At 43.7% G+C, this 19,386-nt stretch overlaps 1 protein-coding gene and 1 long non-coding RNA gene across 2 annotated transcripts in view; one reads left to right on the plus strand and one right to left on the minus strand.

Moving 5' to 3' along the window:
- Spon1 (spondin 1) overlaps positions 1-19,386 on the plus strand; it is a 299,164-nt gene that overhangs the window by 232,459 nt on the left and 47,319 nt on the right. The window lies entirely within an intron of this gene.
- On the minus strand, positions 1,485-17,784 carry LOC134483774 (uncharacterized). Its single transcript, XR_010060755.1, has 2 exons — positions 8,273-17,784; positions 1,485-7,730 (listed from the first exon to the last, which is right to left on the minus strand). It is a non-coding gene; the product is annotated as an uncharacterized LOC134483774 (long non-coding RNA).

Here is a 19,386-nt window from a genome sequence, read left to right on the forward strand (position 1 = left end):
TCCCCCTGCGTTTACAATAGAAATTCCTCACCTGGAGAAGGTTTTTTTCAAAATATTTTCTTATACTCTTGACATTTTGCTTGTATAACCAACAGTAAAATGATGGCGTTGTTGAGTTCTTTTAAAAGTGGTGATTTTGATTTAAAAATCTATTCTCTCCATAATTCTTGTCACTGTATACATTCTTAGAACTTTCTATTCTTCTGTGACTGTATGTGTTTACTCCGTTGCCCTACTTAGCTTTTCTGCTGCTGTATAAACACTAAAGCCAAAAGCAACTTAAGGAAGAAAGGGTTTATTGGCTTAAAGCTCACAGCCCATCATGAAGGGAAACCAGGGCAGGAGCTCAGGGCAGGAACTGTGGAGTCAGGGACTGGAGCAGAGGCCATGGAGGAAGGAGTGCTGAGTTGCTTCCTCTCGCCTGCTCAGCCACCTTTCATATACAGCCCAGGGCCTACCTGCCCAGGGATGGCACCACCTGCAGAAGCCTGCAGTACATCAGTTAGCCTCACACGCATGGCCATGGGCCAATCCAGTCTGATTCTTCAGCTGAAGTCCCCTCTTCAGGTGACTCAAGGTATATGTCAACTTGATATCGGGTGCTATGACATACAAAACAACTATCGTGCATGAGAATACATTGCATTACAGCAATGATGCTGACTTTTAAATCTTCTCTTCTGATAGTTATTCTTTATGGTTGTGCAATACGAAGTTGTGATGATATTTATATTTGTTCTGCCTATGTTTCGGAAGTGGAATTTTTAATTTCCATTGTTAGTAAATGATTTAAAATAGGTCTATCTAAGCTAAGCAGGTAAATTATTTTGCTTGAAGGATTTCTCTTTGCTATGTTTGCTATGCTATTAATGGATTGCTTAACCTGATGTTAGTGTTAGAATGTTAGTCTTTTTTTAGTTATTCTTACATTCTTCAAGTAATCTCCATTAAAGTAAAGTTTGTCACAGAGAAAAAACTTAATGAGCTTGGTAGTTCTGTTTCATAGGAGTTAAAAGGACTTCATTACTACCCTGAGCCTTCTGTTCAGGAGATATATAAATATATATATTATATATTGCATTAATTCCATTGTCTCAGTCAACATATTTAGCATTTCACTGTGGAGTATAGCCATGTTACTGAGCATTTTAGTCAAATAGTAAATAAGAAGGTATATATGGTATTCCATGAAGATAACTTAATACCTTTCCATATTTCATACATAGATTCAGACATAAATTTTCATACAGGATCCATCACTAATTTATCTACGTGACTTTGACCATGTGACTTGACACCTAGCACCACTTGCCATATGCAGCCTTCAGCCTTCAGATTATTACAAGGGGCTGTTACAAGGATTTTAATGGTGAATATAGAGTTGTTAGCAGTGTCCACCTTCAATGGACAGAAGTCAGTGCTGTGTTTCCCAGTGTTGCTCATTTGTCTTTCTCTAGTCTTCTCTAATTATATTTGCGTGAGAGGGCCATATTTTCATAGTCTTTTGAACGTTTTCAGAAGCAACAGCTAATCAGTGAGGAGATGGTAATAGCTTTTGAAGAGAGAGCTCCCATTCTGGAAGGCCAGCGTGTGAGCCATCACGAGATAGCTCTGGGCCCTGAGAAATGACAGAATTGGCAGTGAACCTACCACACTCTCCTTGCCAAGTGGGACTGGAAGCCATAGGCCTGTATTTATGATCACTGAACACAGACTCCAGAACTTGGGAGGACTGCTTTCAGGGGCTCCAGGGAGTGGGAAGTTGACCAACTGGCCCCCCAGTTGTCTTGCTGAAGCATCCAAGTCTATGTAGCCTGAAAACAGAGATGCTGACAGTCACCGTGACCTGGGCTGAACCAAGCTTCAGAGCAGGACAAAACGGCCTTTGTTCCTCCTTTTGAAATGGGGCCTAATTATGTTTCATTAATAAATGAAACTCTATGGCCAAATAGGAAAAACATTGTAGAAAAAAAAAGATATACAGCTGGAAAATACCATGTGTAGAAAAAGGATTGGGTGGTTTCTAAAAGAAAATCTGAAAGCTGAGAAAAATCAGAGGCACACTCAGCTTCTCGCCTCTTCCCTGTCTCTCTCCGCATGTCTTCTTAAATATGTTAAACTCTTCCACCTAATTCTTCCACCTAAGGTTTAATTTGTGCCCCTTGATGATTAGTCTCTGTTTAGATCATATCACTTAGAGAAAAAAATACACCATCAAAACCATTGTTAATCTACTTATTAATGTTAACAGAAAAAAGAAACAACCGAAAAGATTGACAGTGGCTATTAATCAAAATGTTTATTGAGTACTTTATATGTACAAAGCATTCTGGTATATGCTGTGAAAGAATAAGAAACCATCCATCCTCAAAGGTCTTTTGATCCAGATGGGGAAATAGCCAAGTAATTGACTGGCTGTCATACAAGAAATATTGAAATAAATGCCATAATTAGTTAGCAGGTCACACCCTGGATCCATTGGGTGAGCACTGTTTTCCTGAGCAAGATGCATTAGGCGGCATCTTGGATGTAAATAAACACATCTTCCCTCAAATTTCTTAAGTGAGCTAGGTACACCGTTCTCTGCCATCAGATGTCAGCTGCTATAGGTTATCCACCAGACCCATGTGTGCACACAAGCACACCATTACCTACACATATGTGGTTTCTTTCCTATCCTTCACTGGATCTGTCCCCACATTCTTCTTTAAGAAGTTTCTCTGACTCTGGTTTGATGTATGGCTTCACACTGTTGACTTTGTTGTTGTTGTTGTTGTTGTTTTTGATGATGAGGAGGATGATGATGGTGATGATGATGATGATGATGATGATGATTTAATCCTGACCTTGATTTTTGGTGGTGGTGGTTAGTTGGTTGGTTGGTTGTAGTCCTTTCTTCCGTCTTGACTTGGTAGAGAACTCTCAGGTTCAGTTCTCCACCCACTGAGCCCCATCCCTAGGCAGACCAACCCTTGCAATGGGAAAACTGTTGAAGAATCCCATTTGTTAGCCATGTAGGAGTCGTGGAGGCAATGCAGATTCTCCCCTGTTTGTTGACTCTAGAAAGGGAAACTTCAGAAGAGAAACGTGACCTGCCTGGACAGGAGGTTCACCTCACAACCAACTCATTGCTAGAATGGAGGATGTTGATTCTATTGTAGAGCTGAGGCTTCCTGGGGGTGCTTCTGTTTTCAAAACCACTAAAGGTTAGAAAACAAAACAAAACAAAACATCCCTGTGGGTTTGCAAAGATTCCCTTACACCTGAAACTGTTAATGATCTTAGCTATCCAGACGACCATGCTGGCTTCCTCCATTCTAGGAAGTAAAGAGAAGTCAGAGGAGCCCTACCATGGAAACCCCTGCTGTTAACAACCTACAGGCTAGAGTAAGTGCAGACTGTGCATCAAATCTCAGGGGGACCTCAGAGGGCCACCTGATGATGACAGCCAGGGACACCATTCTCCGCTGGTAACTTCATTAAAGAAGTCAGAGTGTGGCCTTAAACCCACCCACAACTTCTTGTCCCAGTCACAAAAACCTCTTGAGAGGTAAAAGGTAGTTGGTTGTGTTTATTGGAATCTTTAAATGACACAAATAACAGAAAAAGCAAAAGTGGCTGAGACAAATGGACTCTTACTGTCTCACTGAATGAATAGAGGGCAAATGATTCTAAGGTTGGTGCAGTGGCTTTCTGAGGCTGCCCAGGGCTAAAGCACAAGTATCTTTCCATTCTTCCTTTGTTTGTTTGTTTGTTTGTTTGTTTGTTTGTGGCAGGGCTTCTCTGTGTAACTGAGCCCTGACTGTACTGTCCTGCACTCACTTTATAGACCAGGCTAGCCTTGAACTCACAGAGATCTGCCTGCATCTGCAGCAGGGGTACTGGGATGAAAGGCATGTGCCACCAAACCCAGCCCCCATTCTGCCATTTTTAATGTCACCAATTGTTTCTATTGAGGCCACAGTTCAGAAAAGTAGTGTTAACACATTGTCTCCCCACATGAGCTGGACAAATTCCTCTCACTCTTCAAGAGCTATCCGTCAAGCTGTTTATGATGTTCAGCTGACAGGCTGACTGTAGGGATCTAAGATGGCATCTTTTGGGTCTGTAACCTTGGAGGGGTATCTGGAAGGCAGGAACTGTACACTGAAGTGCACACGGTGTCCTTCAAATGGTGGTTTCAGGAAATCACACCTGGAACAATAGCTCAAGGTTCCTGAAGACAAGAGACAGAGTGAGCCAGTGTCATGAGGCACTGGCCCAGAAACCAGCCAGAGCAATCCTCAAGCCCACAGAGGCCAGCAGACCCCTGGAGCTCGCTAGCCTTCAAATTTAGCCACTACAGTGAGCTCCAGATTCAATGACAGACCCTGTCTCAAAAACCAAGGTAAAAATGACACCTTATATTGACCCCTGACCTCCATGTGCCCATGCACTCATACATAGATGCATCTCACACACATGATGACCTCGCATGCACACATATATGCACACATTCTCACACACACAAATATACACAGATATACTGTTCACATACCATAATAATATAGATGGTGATTTAAACAAGATAGACATTTGTTTCCCTCACAAACAAGAGTTTAAAGATGAGCAAGAATCTGATGGCCTGTCCCTGCCAGACTTGACTCCCACACCTGCATCCCAGGAGAGGTTCTCTGGTAATTACATTTTTCCAGCAGTAGTAACAGAAAAATAAGAATGAGGACAAGTATTTTCCTTGCAAATGGGTGATACATATGCTGGAGAGATGACTCAGTGGATAATGACACTTGCCACACTTGGAGTTTGATTCCCAGCAACCACCTGTAACTCTGGATCCAGTAGATCTGACACCCTCTTCAGATCTCTACCAGCACCTATACTGTAGCACATGCACGTAAATAAAAGTACAATTTACTAAAAGGCATGCAGTGGTAGCATTCACATTTAATCCCGGCACCTGTTAGACAGATGTAGCAGATCTCTGTGAGTTCAAGGACAGCCTGGTCTACATATGAGTTCCAGGCTACCCAAGGCTACATAGATAAACACTGTCTCAAAAAAAAAAGTCTTTAAAGAGGATGATGTGAGTGGCTTGGTGTTGGTTGTGTGGCCGGATTATTACCAAATAGAAGGAGGATGGGAATTGGGAACAGTTACTTCCCTGGTTTCTGCTAATAATATGGAAATAAAATGTTGTAAATGAATTAAATTCTAAATAAAGAAGTTGGCATCTGGGATAGTTTGTGATCAATCCTGTGTATGGGAGTGAGCCACAGGCATTTTGGAGGTGCCTGTAAGTACTGAGCTATTCACCCAACCAGAAGCAAGTAGTGAACAGAATCCCTCTAAGGAGGTTAGCTGTAATTTCTATCTGAACCTGTATGTGGCTGGATGGTGATAGAAATCTTAGAGATCGTTGGATGGGGTTCTTCTCTTTAGAAGTATTTGATGAGGCTATCTGAGGCGAGTCTCCATGAGGGTCCAGTATTAATGATGTAGCAGAAGCCAGAGACCTCAATCCAGGCTCATTGCAATGATTATTAGCAAGTAAACCTGCTTGGCCAAAGGGTATACTGTGGGATGTACACTGTGACACACGGCAGTTTCCATGGTGAGGGTTTTCTTATTATTGTTTAATTTAATTTTTATTTTTAATTTTCTGATGGGGGAGGTTACAAGAGTGGAGGGCAGATATGGAAGGACCGTGAAATGAGTGTGGTTGGGCTATATGACTTGAAATGATACAAAAAAAATCAATAGGAAATGTGATTTTTAGAGAGAGAGAAAAGGAAGTTATCTGATGAGACTCCTTACTCTGAATTTCACAGACAAAGTGCTGATTAGATTTTTGTCAACTTAAAGTTGACAAAAAGCAATCAATCATCTGGGGAAGAGAAAATCTCGACTGAGAAAATGCCTCCACCAGATGGGCTTCTAGGCGAGTCTCTGGATTGTTTTCTTGGTTAGCGATTGATGTGGGAGGATGGAACCGTCTCCCGGCAGGTGGTCCTAGGAGGTAGAAGAAAGCAGACTGAGCAAGCCATGAGGGGCCAGCCAATAAGCAGTGTTGTTCCCGCATGGCCTACTTCAGTTCCTGCCTCTAGGTCTGTGCCTTGAGTTCCTGTCTTAGCTCCCCTCTAGGGCAGACTGAGTTGTAAGGTTAACGCTTTCCTTCCCAGGCTGGTTTTGATCAGTGTCTTTTCACAGTAGCAGAAGGCAAACTAGGACCGAACCCACAGAAGAATTGGCTGCTTCTAGTAGTAAGCTAAGCAGTTTGATGGGTAGCTATGCCCCTTCCAGTAGTAAGCTAAGCAGTTTGATGGGTAGCTATAGTTGTTATTTTCTCATTATCGACAAAATATCTGACAGAAGCAACTGAGGGGAGGAAGGGCTAATTTGGGCTCAAGAACAACATCCCGTCATCATGGGCAAGGCATGACAGAGAAGGCATAATGGAATTCCTAGTGATAGGAACCTGTGGCCAGGATTCCACACATCTCAGCAGAGCAGGAACGGTGATCCAGATGCAAAGCAGTCTATGACATTCAAGGCCCAACCCCACAGTCATGCATCACCTGCTGGATCTGAAACGTTTGAAAAGGTCCCAAAGGGGTTGGGATTTAGCTCAATGGTAGAGCACTTACCTAGCAAGTGCAAGGCCCTGGGTTCGGTCCCCAGCTCCGAAAAAAAGAAAGAAAAAAGAAAAGAAAAGAGAAAAGAAAAGAAAAGAAAAGCTCCCAAAGAGTAGGGTCACCAGCTGGGGACAAAGTGTTTTGTGTGTGCCCCCATTAAAACCATAACACTGGCCTTTCAAAGAAGGTCTATAAAGAGGACCTAACCACAGTTAAAGGCATCGAAAGGCAACCATTATCATGAGAAAAGCCTCACAACAGCATTGGCCCAACCTGTCCAGCCACTCCCACCTCCCAAGAGTCCTGGTGAAGCCCTTCCATGGGAAAAGTTGCCATGGGTCCTGGGTGTTTGCCAGGACTCCTCCTAGTTCTGAGAAACTCACTGGTCCCATTTGCTGTCCACTCACAGCAAGTTAGGTGGCTGTCTTGCTTCCATACATGCCAACCCTTCATTAAGGAAGACCCCAGGTGTCTGTCCAACAAGCCTGGAAACATGTGCTCCCTCAGGTCTGAAAGCAGCTTTAATCCTGTCTGCTTTCTGTATTAGAGTGCTGAGCAAACTTTTATTTAACAAAATGTATTCCATTGCTTTAGAGAAGGATTGATAGCTATTGGCCTAGGAGACTCCTTGGGCTCCACACACAGCCAGCTTTTGTTCTCTCGTATATTTTTACAACTATTTTCAAGAAATAAATAGTCTCTCCATCAGCTCTTGGGGGATGATTTTAATAATATATTTGGGAGACTATTTGAACTAGAATAGTCTCTGAGTTCACTTATTTATTGTCGAATCTCTTCAACTTTAGTATTAAAACAAAAAAGAAGCACTTTTCTGTCACTGGGCAGACGGGACAGAATGGCAGAAAATACATGGGTTTTTCCACTCAAGCAGACTTAGGTTTAAATATCATCTCTGTTACCTGCAAGTTCTGTGATATCGAGAGGCACATTCTCATCTCTGGGTCTCCCTTTTCTTGAGCATAAAATAAAGAGAATGTGGTGGCTCAGCATTTCAGAGGACCAAGGTAGGGTTCCCAATCCAACATCCTCTTTCTGCATCCATGTACACCGAAATGCACATGGTACATGTGCGTGTACCTGCACACACACACAACATAAAATAACGACAATAAATAAATCTTTTAAAAATAAAATGAAGATAGTAATAATAATAATTTCTGCACTATAGTACTGCTGTGGGAATTGCTAAGCTGTCCAGTTTCTGGAAAGCACTAAACACGGGGCCTTATAGTATTGAGGATGATTTATTGTAGGACTACTGCTTGGAAAGCCCTTCAGGCTTGAGTGCAAATTCTCCACCAGGCATCACCGCAAAGGAACAACTCTAGTCCTGGCCCTAGCAATCTACTTTAACAAGCCCTCCCGGAGATTCCATAACCTGAGCTCGGAAGCAGAAAAGGTGATTACCCATCTACATGGCCTTCCCCCCAACCCCCACCCTGATAACTACGCCACAGTGGATGCAGATACAGCCTCCCCCATTTCCTTAATGACAGCTCTAGAGTCTCCGCTGATGTGCGAGCAGTGGCTCCAGGTCATCCCTTACTTAGGAAAGCCAACTATCTTCTCTGCTCCCCCTTCTGGACCCAGTTTTGCTCTCCAGGGGGTCTGCATCTCACCTGGGTCAATGAGTTCCGGGAAATAACAAGTGAGAATCAGCCCATCACCCTCAGGCCAGCGTCTCTCTCACTTGTCACTGCGTATTCCCATCTGTCCTGCTGATGAAATACAGTTCCTTGAGGGTAGGAACTACGTCTTAATCATCTCTATGTCGCTAGCCCCTGATGTATCTGGTAGACACCTAATAGAGGGTAGCAAATGAATGACGCGTCAGCTCCAAATCAGAGGCGCATTTGTCCCTGAAGCAGTCAGGTATTAGGCATTCGGCAGTACCTACTATAATTCTGGTCCTGGTGACAAGTAGGTAACAGGGGTGCCTAGAGACCACTGAAATGTACTTGAGCCCCCCTCCACCCACCAGCTCCGTTCAGCGCCACAAGGAACACTGTGTGACAGACTCTCCATAGATCAGAGCTGCTTTAAAAGCAGCCTAGGAAAGCAAGTTGCGAAGGTCCATTTCTTTCCTCTGTCATAATTTGTTTTCTCAGTTGCCAGAGAGGTTGAATTGAGCTCAGCCAGTTGACAATTCGGATAGAATAACTTTTCTGTCTCATGAATTCTGAACAGCTGAGGACCGAACTCTACTCCGAGTTATGGAAAATGAACAAAGCCCTTGGAGGGATAGGTGGAGACGGTACACGATCTCGGCTGAGGATGAATTCAGCCCCACTCTGAGGCTGACTCTGAAGTTATTCCTGCCTTCCAGGTCTTTCTATGCTGGCTGTGCACACAGTTACCCTGCTCACCACCATTCCCCACCACCCAAGGCCACTGTGCTAAATCCATTCATCTAATCCACTTAGATGAGCCAAAACGAATATAAATGTCCTCTTGCAGACATTAATTCATGGAACCTTCCTATTCTCATTGCAATGTCCCTCCTGCCACAGCCCCATCTGCTTTATTGAAAAGCAGCAGGAAAACTCATCCTTCATGAGAGAAGTATAGGTTAAATCCAGACTATCGGAGAAAGTTGTCCTGGTTACAGTTTTTCTCTAAATCACAGTGCACAGAAGGGGGGTAGGGGAGAGAACATGAGAGGACATGAGGCTTTGATCTGCAAGGCAAGACTAGCCCTAAAGTGGAGGTAAATACTTTTGATTTCAGCTCCATATAGTAGCCATTAAGACCGTCTAGCCAAACCCTTGCTCTTTGTCTGTACACTTGCTGGAAAATAGTTTTCTAATATGGCTTCTCAGTGTTGGTACAGGTCTATAATCCTAGTGCTTAGAAGCCTGAGGCAGGAAGAGGATCGTGGGATCCGCCTGAGCTACGTCGTGAGTTCAAGGCTAGCCTGGGACATGGTGGCTTTCCTGTTTCTCACTGTCGGGCATGTTTTCTACATCAGAATGTTTGGGAACCCTGGGCTACTTCCTCTGGTAAATCTCCTCATACCTCAAAATCTACAGACTGAACCGTGAAGGGAGAGGGACACTCTAGGACAGCCAGTGTCTTTGGTGAAAAAAAGCTCTTGAATTGAGCCTTGGCTTGGAAAGGGGATTTTTATTCCCATCTTCAGTGCTAAAGGTAAATAACAACTGTGGTGCTCGTTTGAGGCCTTAGGAAGGTGACACTGTTGGGCTTTTCTAAGTAACACTTTAAAATGGTTTTCTTCCTCCCTCCCTTGGCTCTTTACATTTTTGCGCATTATATATTTGAGGAGGTAATCACGCTGGCTGTCGATGGGAGGTGCAAACCTGACAAGATATGAACTCTGACCTTAAGAACATCCATAACACATCATCAAAAGGTATAACTAGAAGTGCATTTCAACCTCGCGCTACAGATCTATGGCTTACAGGTAATTTCTGTCATTTAAATATGCTGGTGAGCTGACGGCCAGATTGGATTCGTAAGAGGAAAACAATTTCTCCTGCATTAAGAGTTATTACTTTAATTGAGTACTCTCTGGCTCTCTCTGTGGTGATGTTAACATTATTAGCCATCTTGGTGATATTCACTGTACTGTTTCCAGAGAAAGTATAGCTCATTAAATGGACACAGGATTAAAGCAGGGGAAAAAGCTTCGAGCCTTTCAAGGATCATCTGCCAAGGTCAGGACCACGTGGTCCTGACCTTGAAATGGAACAGAAGACCCGGCCTGGGCTAACTGCTAAATTGAAAGAATTCTAACAGAAAGCCTTTTGTCCATGGCGCGATGCACTGGATTATCTCAGCAATGTGTTGTTCTGGAAATTAATATTCATTAATTCATTTGTCCAGTTTACCTAATTATCTACTCAGTAAGTCAGCAGCACACTCTGTGCACCTGTCTGACCCGAGAGTGGCAGAACTGTGGCTACTGAAGCTGTGTAGACATCCTGAGATGTTGTGTTGTCCTGTGAAGTCAATCAGGAGTTCAGTGGCGATGGCGCAGTGGCCAGAGCCCATCTCAGAGGAGAACACCTGAACGACCATTGTGAATGGGAAGGACAGATCAGATGCTGTACTCCTCCTGGGCTATGTCATCGTCTGTGGTGTTTTTGTGCCTACTACACTTCCTCTGTCACAGTCACAAGTCAGGTCTCATCAGCCTGTGATGAGTATCTAGAGACATGACACCACCGAGGACCTGTTTAGGAAACCAGTGTCCTCACAGGTCACACTGTACGGCCTGCTTCCTAAAGTGTCTTGACATCTTGAGACACACAGAGCTTCGTCTCTGCCATCCCACTGAGCAGAATCACTTTGAGAACACTGTTTTGAACCGTATGTTTCTGCACCTAGAAATGTCAGCGCAGTCTTTCTGAGGTGGGGCTTTTATGAATATTTTCTATGTGGCTGGAACAAAACAATTGACAAAAGTAACTTGAAGGAGGAAAAGCTCCTTTTGGCTCAGAGTACAGAGCATAGTGGTGGGGGTTGTGGTAACAGGAATCAGAAGTGGGGGCCACAGTTCCAGTGGTGTCTTCCTCTGTCATTCTCCACTGACAGGGCAAGAGTGGTAGGACTTGAACTCAGGTCCTCTTGCTTTCATAGTTAACACTCTGACCCATCTCCCCAGCCCTTGGATTTAAGAAGCAAAGAGCGATAAAACATAACGAGTTCTCTCAGCTCATTTTCTCCTTTTTTATTCAGCCCAGATGGAATGATACCAACCTCACTTAATGTGAGTCTTCTCACCTAAGTAAACCCGATACAGAAACTCCCTGTCAGATACGCACAGAGATTTGCCTCCTGGGAGAATCTAGATCCTGTCAAGGTGGTGATCAAATATTCGCCATCACTAAGCCTGTACACAAGTAGACTTCGAAGCTAGGGAGAAAAGAATAAATGTATAGTGTGTGCCCATTTCTAGGACACAAACACCCCCGCCTGTCCAGTTTCAAGCTGTTGTGTGTGATGTCACTGAAGACGGAGTGGGGTAAAGACATTTATATTCTTCACCTGTCATGAGCCAGATTCATCCATCTCAGCCCGTTTCAGCCCCACCCACCTTTACTGACCCTTGGTACCCAGCAGGCTCCTGTCCCAGAAGTAGAAGTGTCATTTAGACTCTGCAGCATAGCCAGAGGCTGTGTTAGGGTTGCCTCCAGTTTTCTTGAAAATGTTTCAGAAACAGAAAGCTGTGCAATAAGCACTGACAAAGGGAGCAGCACTTGAGCACAACAGTACGATGCAATAAAACTTTATTATTCCCTATAATTTTTGAGCATGATCTTTAAAATGTGGTTAAGGCCACTAGCAATGAAGTTGGGGACCTATGTTCAAATCCCAACACTTCAGGTTCAGTAAGAGAACTTATCCCAAAAACTAACATGGAGATAGAGAATGACAGACACCAAACATTTTCCTTTAACCTCTGCACACACAGGAGTCTAAACAAATAAATAAATAAACTTTCCAAATCCAGGCACCTCCAGCCCTATGCTATGTCACAAAAGGACTAAGTAACTGTCTTAGTTAGGGTTTTACTGTTATGAACAGACACCAGGACCAAGGCAAGTCTTTTTTTTTTTTTTATCTTAATTAACTTGAGTATTTCTTATTTACATTTCGATTGTTATTCCCCTTCCCGGTTTCTGGGCCAACATCTCCCCTAACCCTTTCCCTCCCCTTCTATAAGGGCTTCCCCTCCTCATCCTCCCCCCATTACCACCCTCCCCCCAACAATCACATTCACTGGGGGTTCAGTCTTGGCAGGACCAAGGGCTTCCCCTTCCACTGGTGCTCTTACTAGGATATTCATTGCTACCTATGAGGTTGGAGCCCAGGGTCAGTCCATGTATAGTCTTTGGGTAGTGGCTTAGTCCCTGGAAGCCCTGGTTGGTTGGCGTTGTTGTTCACATGGGGTCTCGAGCCCCCAAGGCAACTCTTACAAGGACAATGTTTAATTGGGGCTGGCTTACAGGGTCAGAGAGGTTCAGTCCATTATCATCAAAGCAGGAACTCGGCAGCAACCAGGCAGGCATGGTGCAGGAGGAGCTGAGAGCTCTACATCTTCATCTGAAGGCTGCTAGCAGAATACTGACTTCCAGGCAGCTAGGATGAGGGTCTTAAAGCCCACACCCACAATGACACACCTACTCAAACAGGGCCACACTTTCTACTAGTGCTACTCAGTGGGCTGAGCACATACAAACCATCACAGAAACAAAATTAAACACAACAACAAAAACACTAGGAAGTCCAACTCCCTTCTGTACCACTGACAACCGGAAGTCCTTTACAAATGGCCACCTCTGCCATCTGGCTCATTCCGGCAAAAGCAGAGTAGTAATTCTCTCTGAGCTCTGTTTTCCTTATTTCTCTAAGCCACTTCCAGGGAGAGTATCACATGCAAATCAAGTTGGAAGTCTATTTGACGATGCTGTGGGCCACCACTGATTTGTTCACCTATTAAATGTGTGTCTACTCCTCTGTGCTCAATCTGGTGCTGAGCCTAAGGGTAGAGAAACCAGAGCCCTGTGGATTCATGCCCGCTCCTCTGCTTGAAACACTCATGGTGAGCAGGGCCAGAGGATACCACACTTTAATGAAGCAGACCCCACCACTCAGGTCAACCATACAACCACCTCCTGGAGGTTTGGAGAGATGGCTCAGCGGGTAAGAGCACTGCTCTTCCAGAGGTCCCAGAAACCACATGGTGGTTCACAACCATCTGTAATGTGATCCAATGCCCTCTACTGGGATGCATGAAGACAGCTACAGTATACTTATATAAATAAATCTTTAGGGCCCAGAGAGATGGTTCGGGAGCTGGAGAGATGGCTTAGTGGTTAAAAACACTGGCTGCTCTTCCAAAGGACCCAGGTTCAAATCCTGGAACCCACATGGGAGTTCACAACTGTCTCTAATTCTAGGTCCAGGTGATCTGATAGCCTCATACAGACATACCCGGAAGCAGAGCACCAATGTAAATGAAATTAAGAAACAAAAACAAAGGAAAAACCCTTGTGGGACCTGCACTATGTAGATTGCATATAAGCACACTCACACTAGCACACGGACCATACCCAAGTCTTAGGAGCTGGCCTGGTCATGAGGATGAGGTGGGTAGGAGTCTGGGCTAAAGAGCATCTGAAGGTGAGGATGGAAGCAAGAGGACCAGCCCTGGAGGTGGTGGAGCCTGACCAAATGCACACCCTCTATTGGGCTGGAACAGAAGGGGTGAGGAAGCACAAACGGAGACTTTCACACTGTTCTATGTCAGGAGGAGGCCCTATGGTGGCTGTGGAGTACCAGGACCTCTCCAGCCTGTCTGTGCCATTCCCCTGGACTCCCAGACTCCAGGATGCGACAGCTTCACTCATGCACAGCAGGGCCCAAGAGCATGATAAAAATCATCAGAGTTGAGCCCCTGGGGGTTGTAAATGTTACACTCACCAATGTGCCTTTTTGTCCCTTTTGACTTAAAAATATAAAACACAACTGTGGCTATCCATAGGTGGTGGGGTTATAAATTGTTTTAATAGTATTTCTTTTGCCTAGTTCTATTTTCTGAATATTCTACAATGAACGCACTTTACAATAAGGGGAAAAATCTATTACAAAAATGGTCATACACAGTTTCCATCGAAACAGCAATCTTTGAGTGGCTGCTTAAAAAATATTCAACTGAATTACAAATGGTAAAAATTATTGATGGGATCTAACTTTACACCCCTAAGCTATTTCTTTTGTCCCCTTGACTTCACACAGAACCAAGGAAGACAGAGATTTGTGAACAATCTTGAAAAGTAATAGTTACTTCTATTGTTATAGCTTGGAGCATGGATTATTTCCATGATTTATATTTCAGGAAACTTTGAGTAGAGGAAAATTGCCCAATAGTTAAAGATGATGGAATTATCAATATCTTTCTTTCAAAGAAAAGAAAACATTGTATCAGAGAGATGTCTAGTTGATAAAAATATCATAATGTGTAGCCAAAGCTGTGGGTGAGCAATCAAAAGAAGAATGAATGAATAAATGAATGAATGAATGAATGAATGAATGAATTTAAGCAGTTGGAGGTGTTGAAGTTGTGTGAAATGTTGAAATGTGTGACATTTTGAAAGAACTTCAGATTAGGATATAATGACCATGACCATTCTTACACAACGTGTAGACATCACGTTTTTAATGTATATGAATTTTGCCATATACGTTATGTGTATACATATATGTGTGTATACATATATGTGTGTATACATATAAATTCATATACATCTATGTGCATACAGTACTTACAGAGACCAGAAGGCATCAAAAACCCCAGAACTGGAGTTATAGCTGGTAAGAGCTGCCATGAGAGTTCTGGGAACCAAACCTGGGTCTTTTGTAGGAGCAGCCAGTGCTCTTACCAGCCCCTTAAGAGGAGGTCTCTTGATTACAGTCCTCTGCTCGCAGCAGATGGAGAACATTACTCAAGAGTCACAGAGATCAACTGATTGTAGGGTGCTCACCCCAAATAAATGCACTTGCAACCCTATGCCTACACTTACGACTCGGAGAACACAGCAGAGGGCAGAGAGGTTGTAAGAACCAGAGGATGAAGATATCTGTTATGACATAGTTTCTTCTTTAAAAAGAAATATGTGGGCCAGTTGTGGTGGTGCATGCCTTTAACCTCAGTACTCGGAAGGCCGAGGCAGGTGGATCTCTAGGAGTTCAAGGCCAACGAAGGCTATGTAGAAAGGCTCTGTCTCAAAAGAAAAGAAAGAAACTGGGAGGAATTAGGGAGGAGAGTTGGGGTAAATGTGATCAAACTATGTGTATGAGATTCTTAGAGTTAATGAAATTATATTTAGAAAACAGTAATGAAATAGTTCACATAGTTTTATAGTTCATAAATTCTCACATTTAATCCCACACTGTTAACTTGAGTTCCATGTAGGGGATAAAGGACATGGGACTTGGGGAAACTCACTGACTGTCCTGAGGACACACAGCTAGGCAGGGGAGAGGCAGGATTCAGCCAGCTCTTCATCCTTGAATAACCATGATCCTTCAGCTTCTTCTTCTACTGACCGCACCCATTAATCAAGGAGCAAGTGAGGCTCAGAGATCTTTTGCTGGTTTCTACTCCTGGCATCCCTGAACATTACTCCAAATGTGGGATAAGTCAATGCATACTTTTTCTCTTATAGTTCTGATGTCAAAAGTCCAAAATCAAGGTGTGTGCAGAGCAGGGGGCCTCTTTCAGCTTCTGGCTACTGTCTGATACAGTTCCTTGGCTTGCGGCCCATCATTCCAGCATGCTTCCACAAATACATTGGCTTTTCTATTTCAGGCAAAATGTCCTGTATCTCCCTCTTTTAATGATACTGTTGTGATTTAAATGTGAAAGAAATGTCCAAGTTTGAATACTTGGTCCCTGGCACTTTGGTGGCATTGTTTTTGAAATGCTGGAAGACCTTTAGGGGGTGTTTTGGAAGGCTGTGGAACTTTTAGGAGGAAGATTCTTGCTGGAGGAAGTGAGTCACTGAGGGTGGCCCATGAGACTTTTTTAGCACAGTCCTTCCTATTCCACCAAGATGTGAGATGAGGAACCCCACCCCAGCTGCACATTCCTGCCACCATGCCATCTTCTCCAATAAGGACTGTATCCCCTCAAACTGTAAGCCCAAATAACCTTCCTCCCTTAACCTGCTGCATCTTGGCTACCTGTTTACAATAATATAAAAGCAACTGATTCTCTCATATTTAGTGCCCCCCGCTAATCTAGGACATCTTCCAAAATCATGATTATGAATTCAACCCTATCTTCAATGTCCTTTGGGGCACATAAAACAAAATCCAGAGCATCCAGACCTTAGGATGTAGCTATTTTTGAGGGGGCATTAGTTAGCCTAACACAGGACTATTTATTTCATTGTTGAGTGAATCTAAATGTAAAATTCCCCGAGGATAAATTTTGGTATCAACTCTTCCTGGTTTTCCACTTTTAACCTTTCCCTTCTATGTGCCTTGGGGTTTTGACTTGCTTGCTATTAAGCAAATTACCTGGCTCTTTATTGGAAGTAATTCACCTGCAACCCTCTCTTCCTGCAGTTCTTCACGGATAGCAGATGGATTTTCCAAGCCTGGCTCAGACTGAGTTTGCAGAGGGATGTATTGTTTTGCTACTGAGCCCTTTCAACCTGTTGCTGTTTATCGGGCTGTTATCCCGTGCTCAAACTGTCTGAGCTCCATTCTGTCCTGTAGCAAGCCTGTGGGGTACAGGTCATTATCCTCATTTATAGCTAGGATGCTCAAGGCTTGACGAGTCCAATGGCATGCCCAAGGTTACACACTGAAGCCATAGATCCTCAAAACCCAGGCTCCAATGTCAGGCTTACAGAAATAGGTAATTCCTAAGCTTGAATGATGTATAGACCTATTTTAAAGGGCAAGCCTGGGCCTCCCAAATACCCAAGCTTAAGTTTTAATTGCTTTCATCACAGTATTATTATTTAAATATGTATAAAAGTAAGTAGATATTAATTCCTCTTGCTTATAGCTCTTGGAAGACTATAAAAGCATAATAATGATAGCAATAATCACACAGATAAACTCCGAGCCCTCTTAAAATGCTAATTCAGACCATGGCTCTAATATGAAGGGCGGTGCTGTGAGAATCCATTGGTGGCTGCTACAGTCCATATGCAAAGTTCACCGCCCAGGCCCAGACTTTTAGAGTTCAGCACACAGATGCCAGTATCCTTTGGGACACTGGGTTCTCTGGGCAGATTCATTTCTCCACTAGTCTACCACTAACCCAATCACATGCTGCCACACAGTCCTTTGAGCTTCCCTGGGGACAATGTCATTAATGGCTTGATAGTACCTCTTCTTCTCCAACTACTGAAGTGGGTGTAAGGAGTCCAATTCTTGTGACTGTTAGAAAAGAACATCCTTGGGAACCACAGCTATGGGACAGAGGGAGGGAACAGGAGGGATAGAGGGAGACACTGAGCTGTGTAGCAGGTCCTAGGAAGACCTCTGCTGAGAACAGCTCTTCAGAGGGGCCTTATCTTTTTTTTTTTTTAACAAAGAGAGCTTTTTATTAACTTGAGTGTTTCTTATTTACATTTCGAGTGTTATTCCCTTTCCCCGGTTTCCAGGCAAACATCCCCCTAATCCCTCCCCCTCCCCTTCTTTATGGGTGTTCCCCTCCCCACCCTCCCCCCATTACTGCCCTCCCCCCAACACTCACGTTCACTGGGGGTTCAGTCTTACCAGGACCAAGGGCTTCCCCTTCCACTGGTGATCTTACTAGAATATTCATTGCTACCTATGAGGTCAGAGTCCAGGGTCAGTCCATGTATAGTCTTTAGGTAGTGGCTTAGTCCCTGGAAGCTCTGGTTGATTGGCATTGTTGTTCATAAGGGGTATCGAGCTCCTTCAAGCTCTTCCAGTTCTTTCTCTGATTCCTTCAACAGGGGTCCCGTTCTCAGTTCAGTGGTTTGCTGCTGGCATTCGCCCCTGTATTTGCTGTATTCTGGCTGTGTCTCTCAGGAGCGATATACATCCGGCTCCTGTCGGCCTGCACTTTTTTTCTGCATTCATCTTGTCTAATTGGATGGCTGTATATGTATGGGCCACATGTGGGGCAGGCTCTGAATGGTGTTCCTTCAGTCTCTGTTTTAATCTTTGCCTCTCTATTCCCTGCCAAGGGTATTCTTGTTCCCCTTTTAAAGAAGGAGTGAAGCATTCACATTTTGATCATCTGTCTTGAGTTTCATTTGTTCTAGGCATCTAGGGTAATTCAAGCATTTGGGCTAATAGCCACTTATCAGTGAGTGCATACCATGTATGTCTTTCTGTGTTTGGGTTAGCTCACTCAGGATGATATTTTCCAGTTCCAGCCATTTGCCTACGAATTTCATAAAGTCGTTGTTTTTGATAGCTGAGTAATATTCCATTGTGTAGATGTACCACATTTTCTGTATCCATTCCTCTGTTGAAGGGCATCTGGGTTCTTTCCAGCTTCTGGCTATTATAAATAAGGCTGCAATGAACATAGTGGAGCACGTGTCTTTTTTATATGTTGGGGCATCTTTTGGGTATATGCCCAAGAGAGGTATAGCTGGATCCTCAGGCAGTTCAATGTCCAATTTTCTGAGGATCCTCCAGACTGATTTCCAGAATGGTTGTACCAGTTTGCAATCCCACCAACAATGGAGGAGTGTTCCTCTTTCTCCACATCCTCGCCAGCATCTATTGTCCCCTGAGTTTTTGATCTTAGCCACTCTCACTGGTGTGAGGTGAAATCTCAGGGTTGTTCTGATTTGCATTTCCCTTATGACTAAAGATGTTGAACATTTCTTTAGGTGTTTCTCCGCCATTCGACATTCCTCAGCTGTGAATTCTTTGTTTAGCTCTGAGCCCCATTTTTTAATAGGGTTATTTGTTTCCCTGTGGTCTAACTTCTTGAGTTCTTTGTATATTTTGGATATAAGGCCTCTATCTGTTGTAGGATTGGTAAAGATCTTTTCCCAATCTGTTGGTTGCCGTTTTGTCCTAACCACAGTGTCCTTTGCCTTACAGAAGCTTTGCAGTTTTATGAGATCCCATTTGTCGATTCTTGATCTTAGAGCGTAAGCCATTGGTGTTTTGTTCAGGAAATTTTTTCCAGTGCCCATGTGTTCCAGATGCTTCCCTAGTTTTTCTTCTATTAGTTTGAGTGTGTCTGCTTTGATGTGGAGGT

The sequence above is a fragment of the Rattus norvegicus genome, chromosome 1, assembly GCF_036323735.1.
Source record: "Rattus norvegicus strain BN/NHsdMcwi chromosome 1, GRCr8, whole genome shotgun sequence".
NCBI classification, from domain to species: domain Eukaryota; kingdom Metazoa; phylum Chordata; class Mammalia; order Rodentia; family Muridae; genus Rattus; species Rattus norvegicus.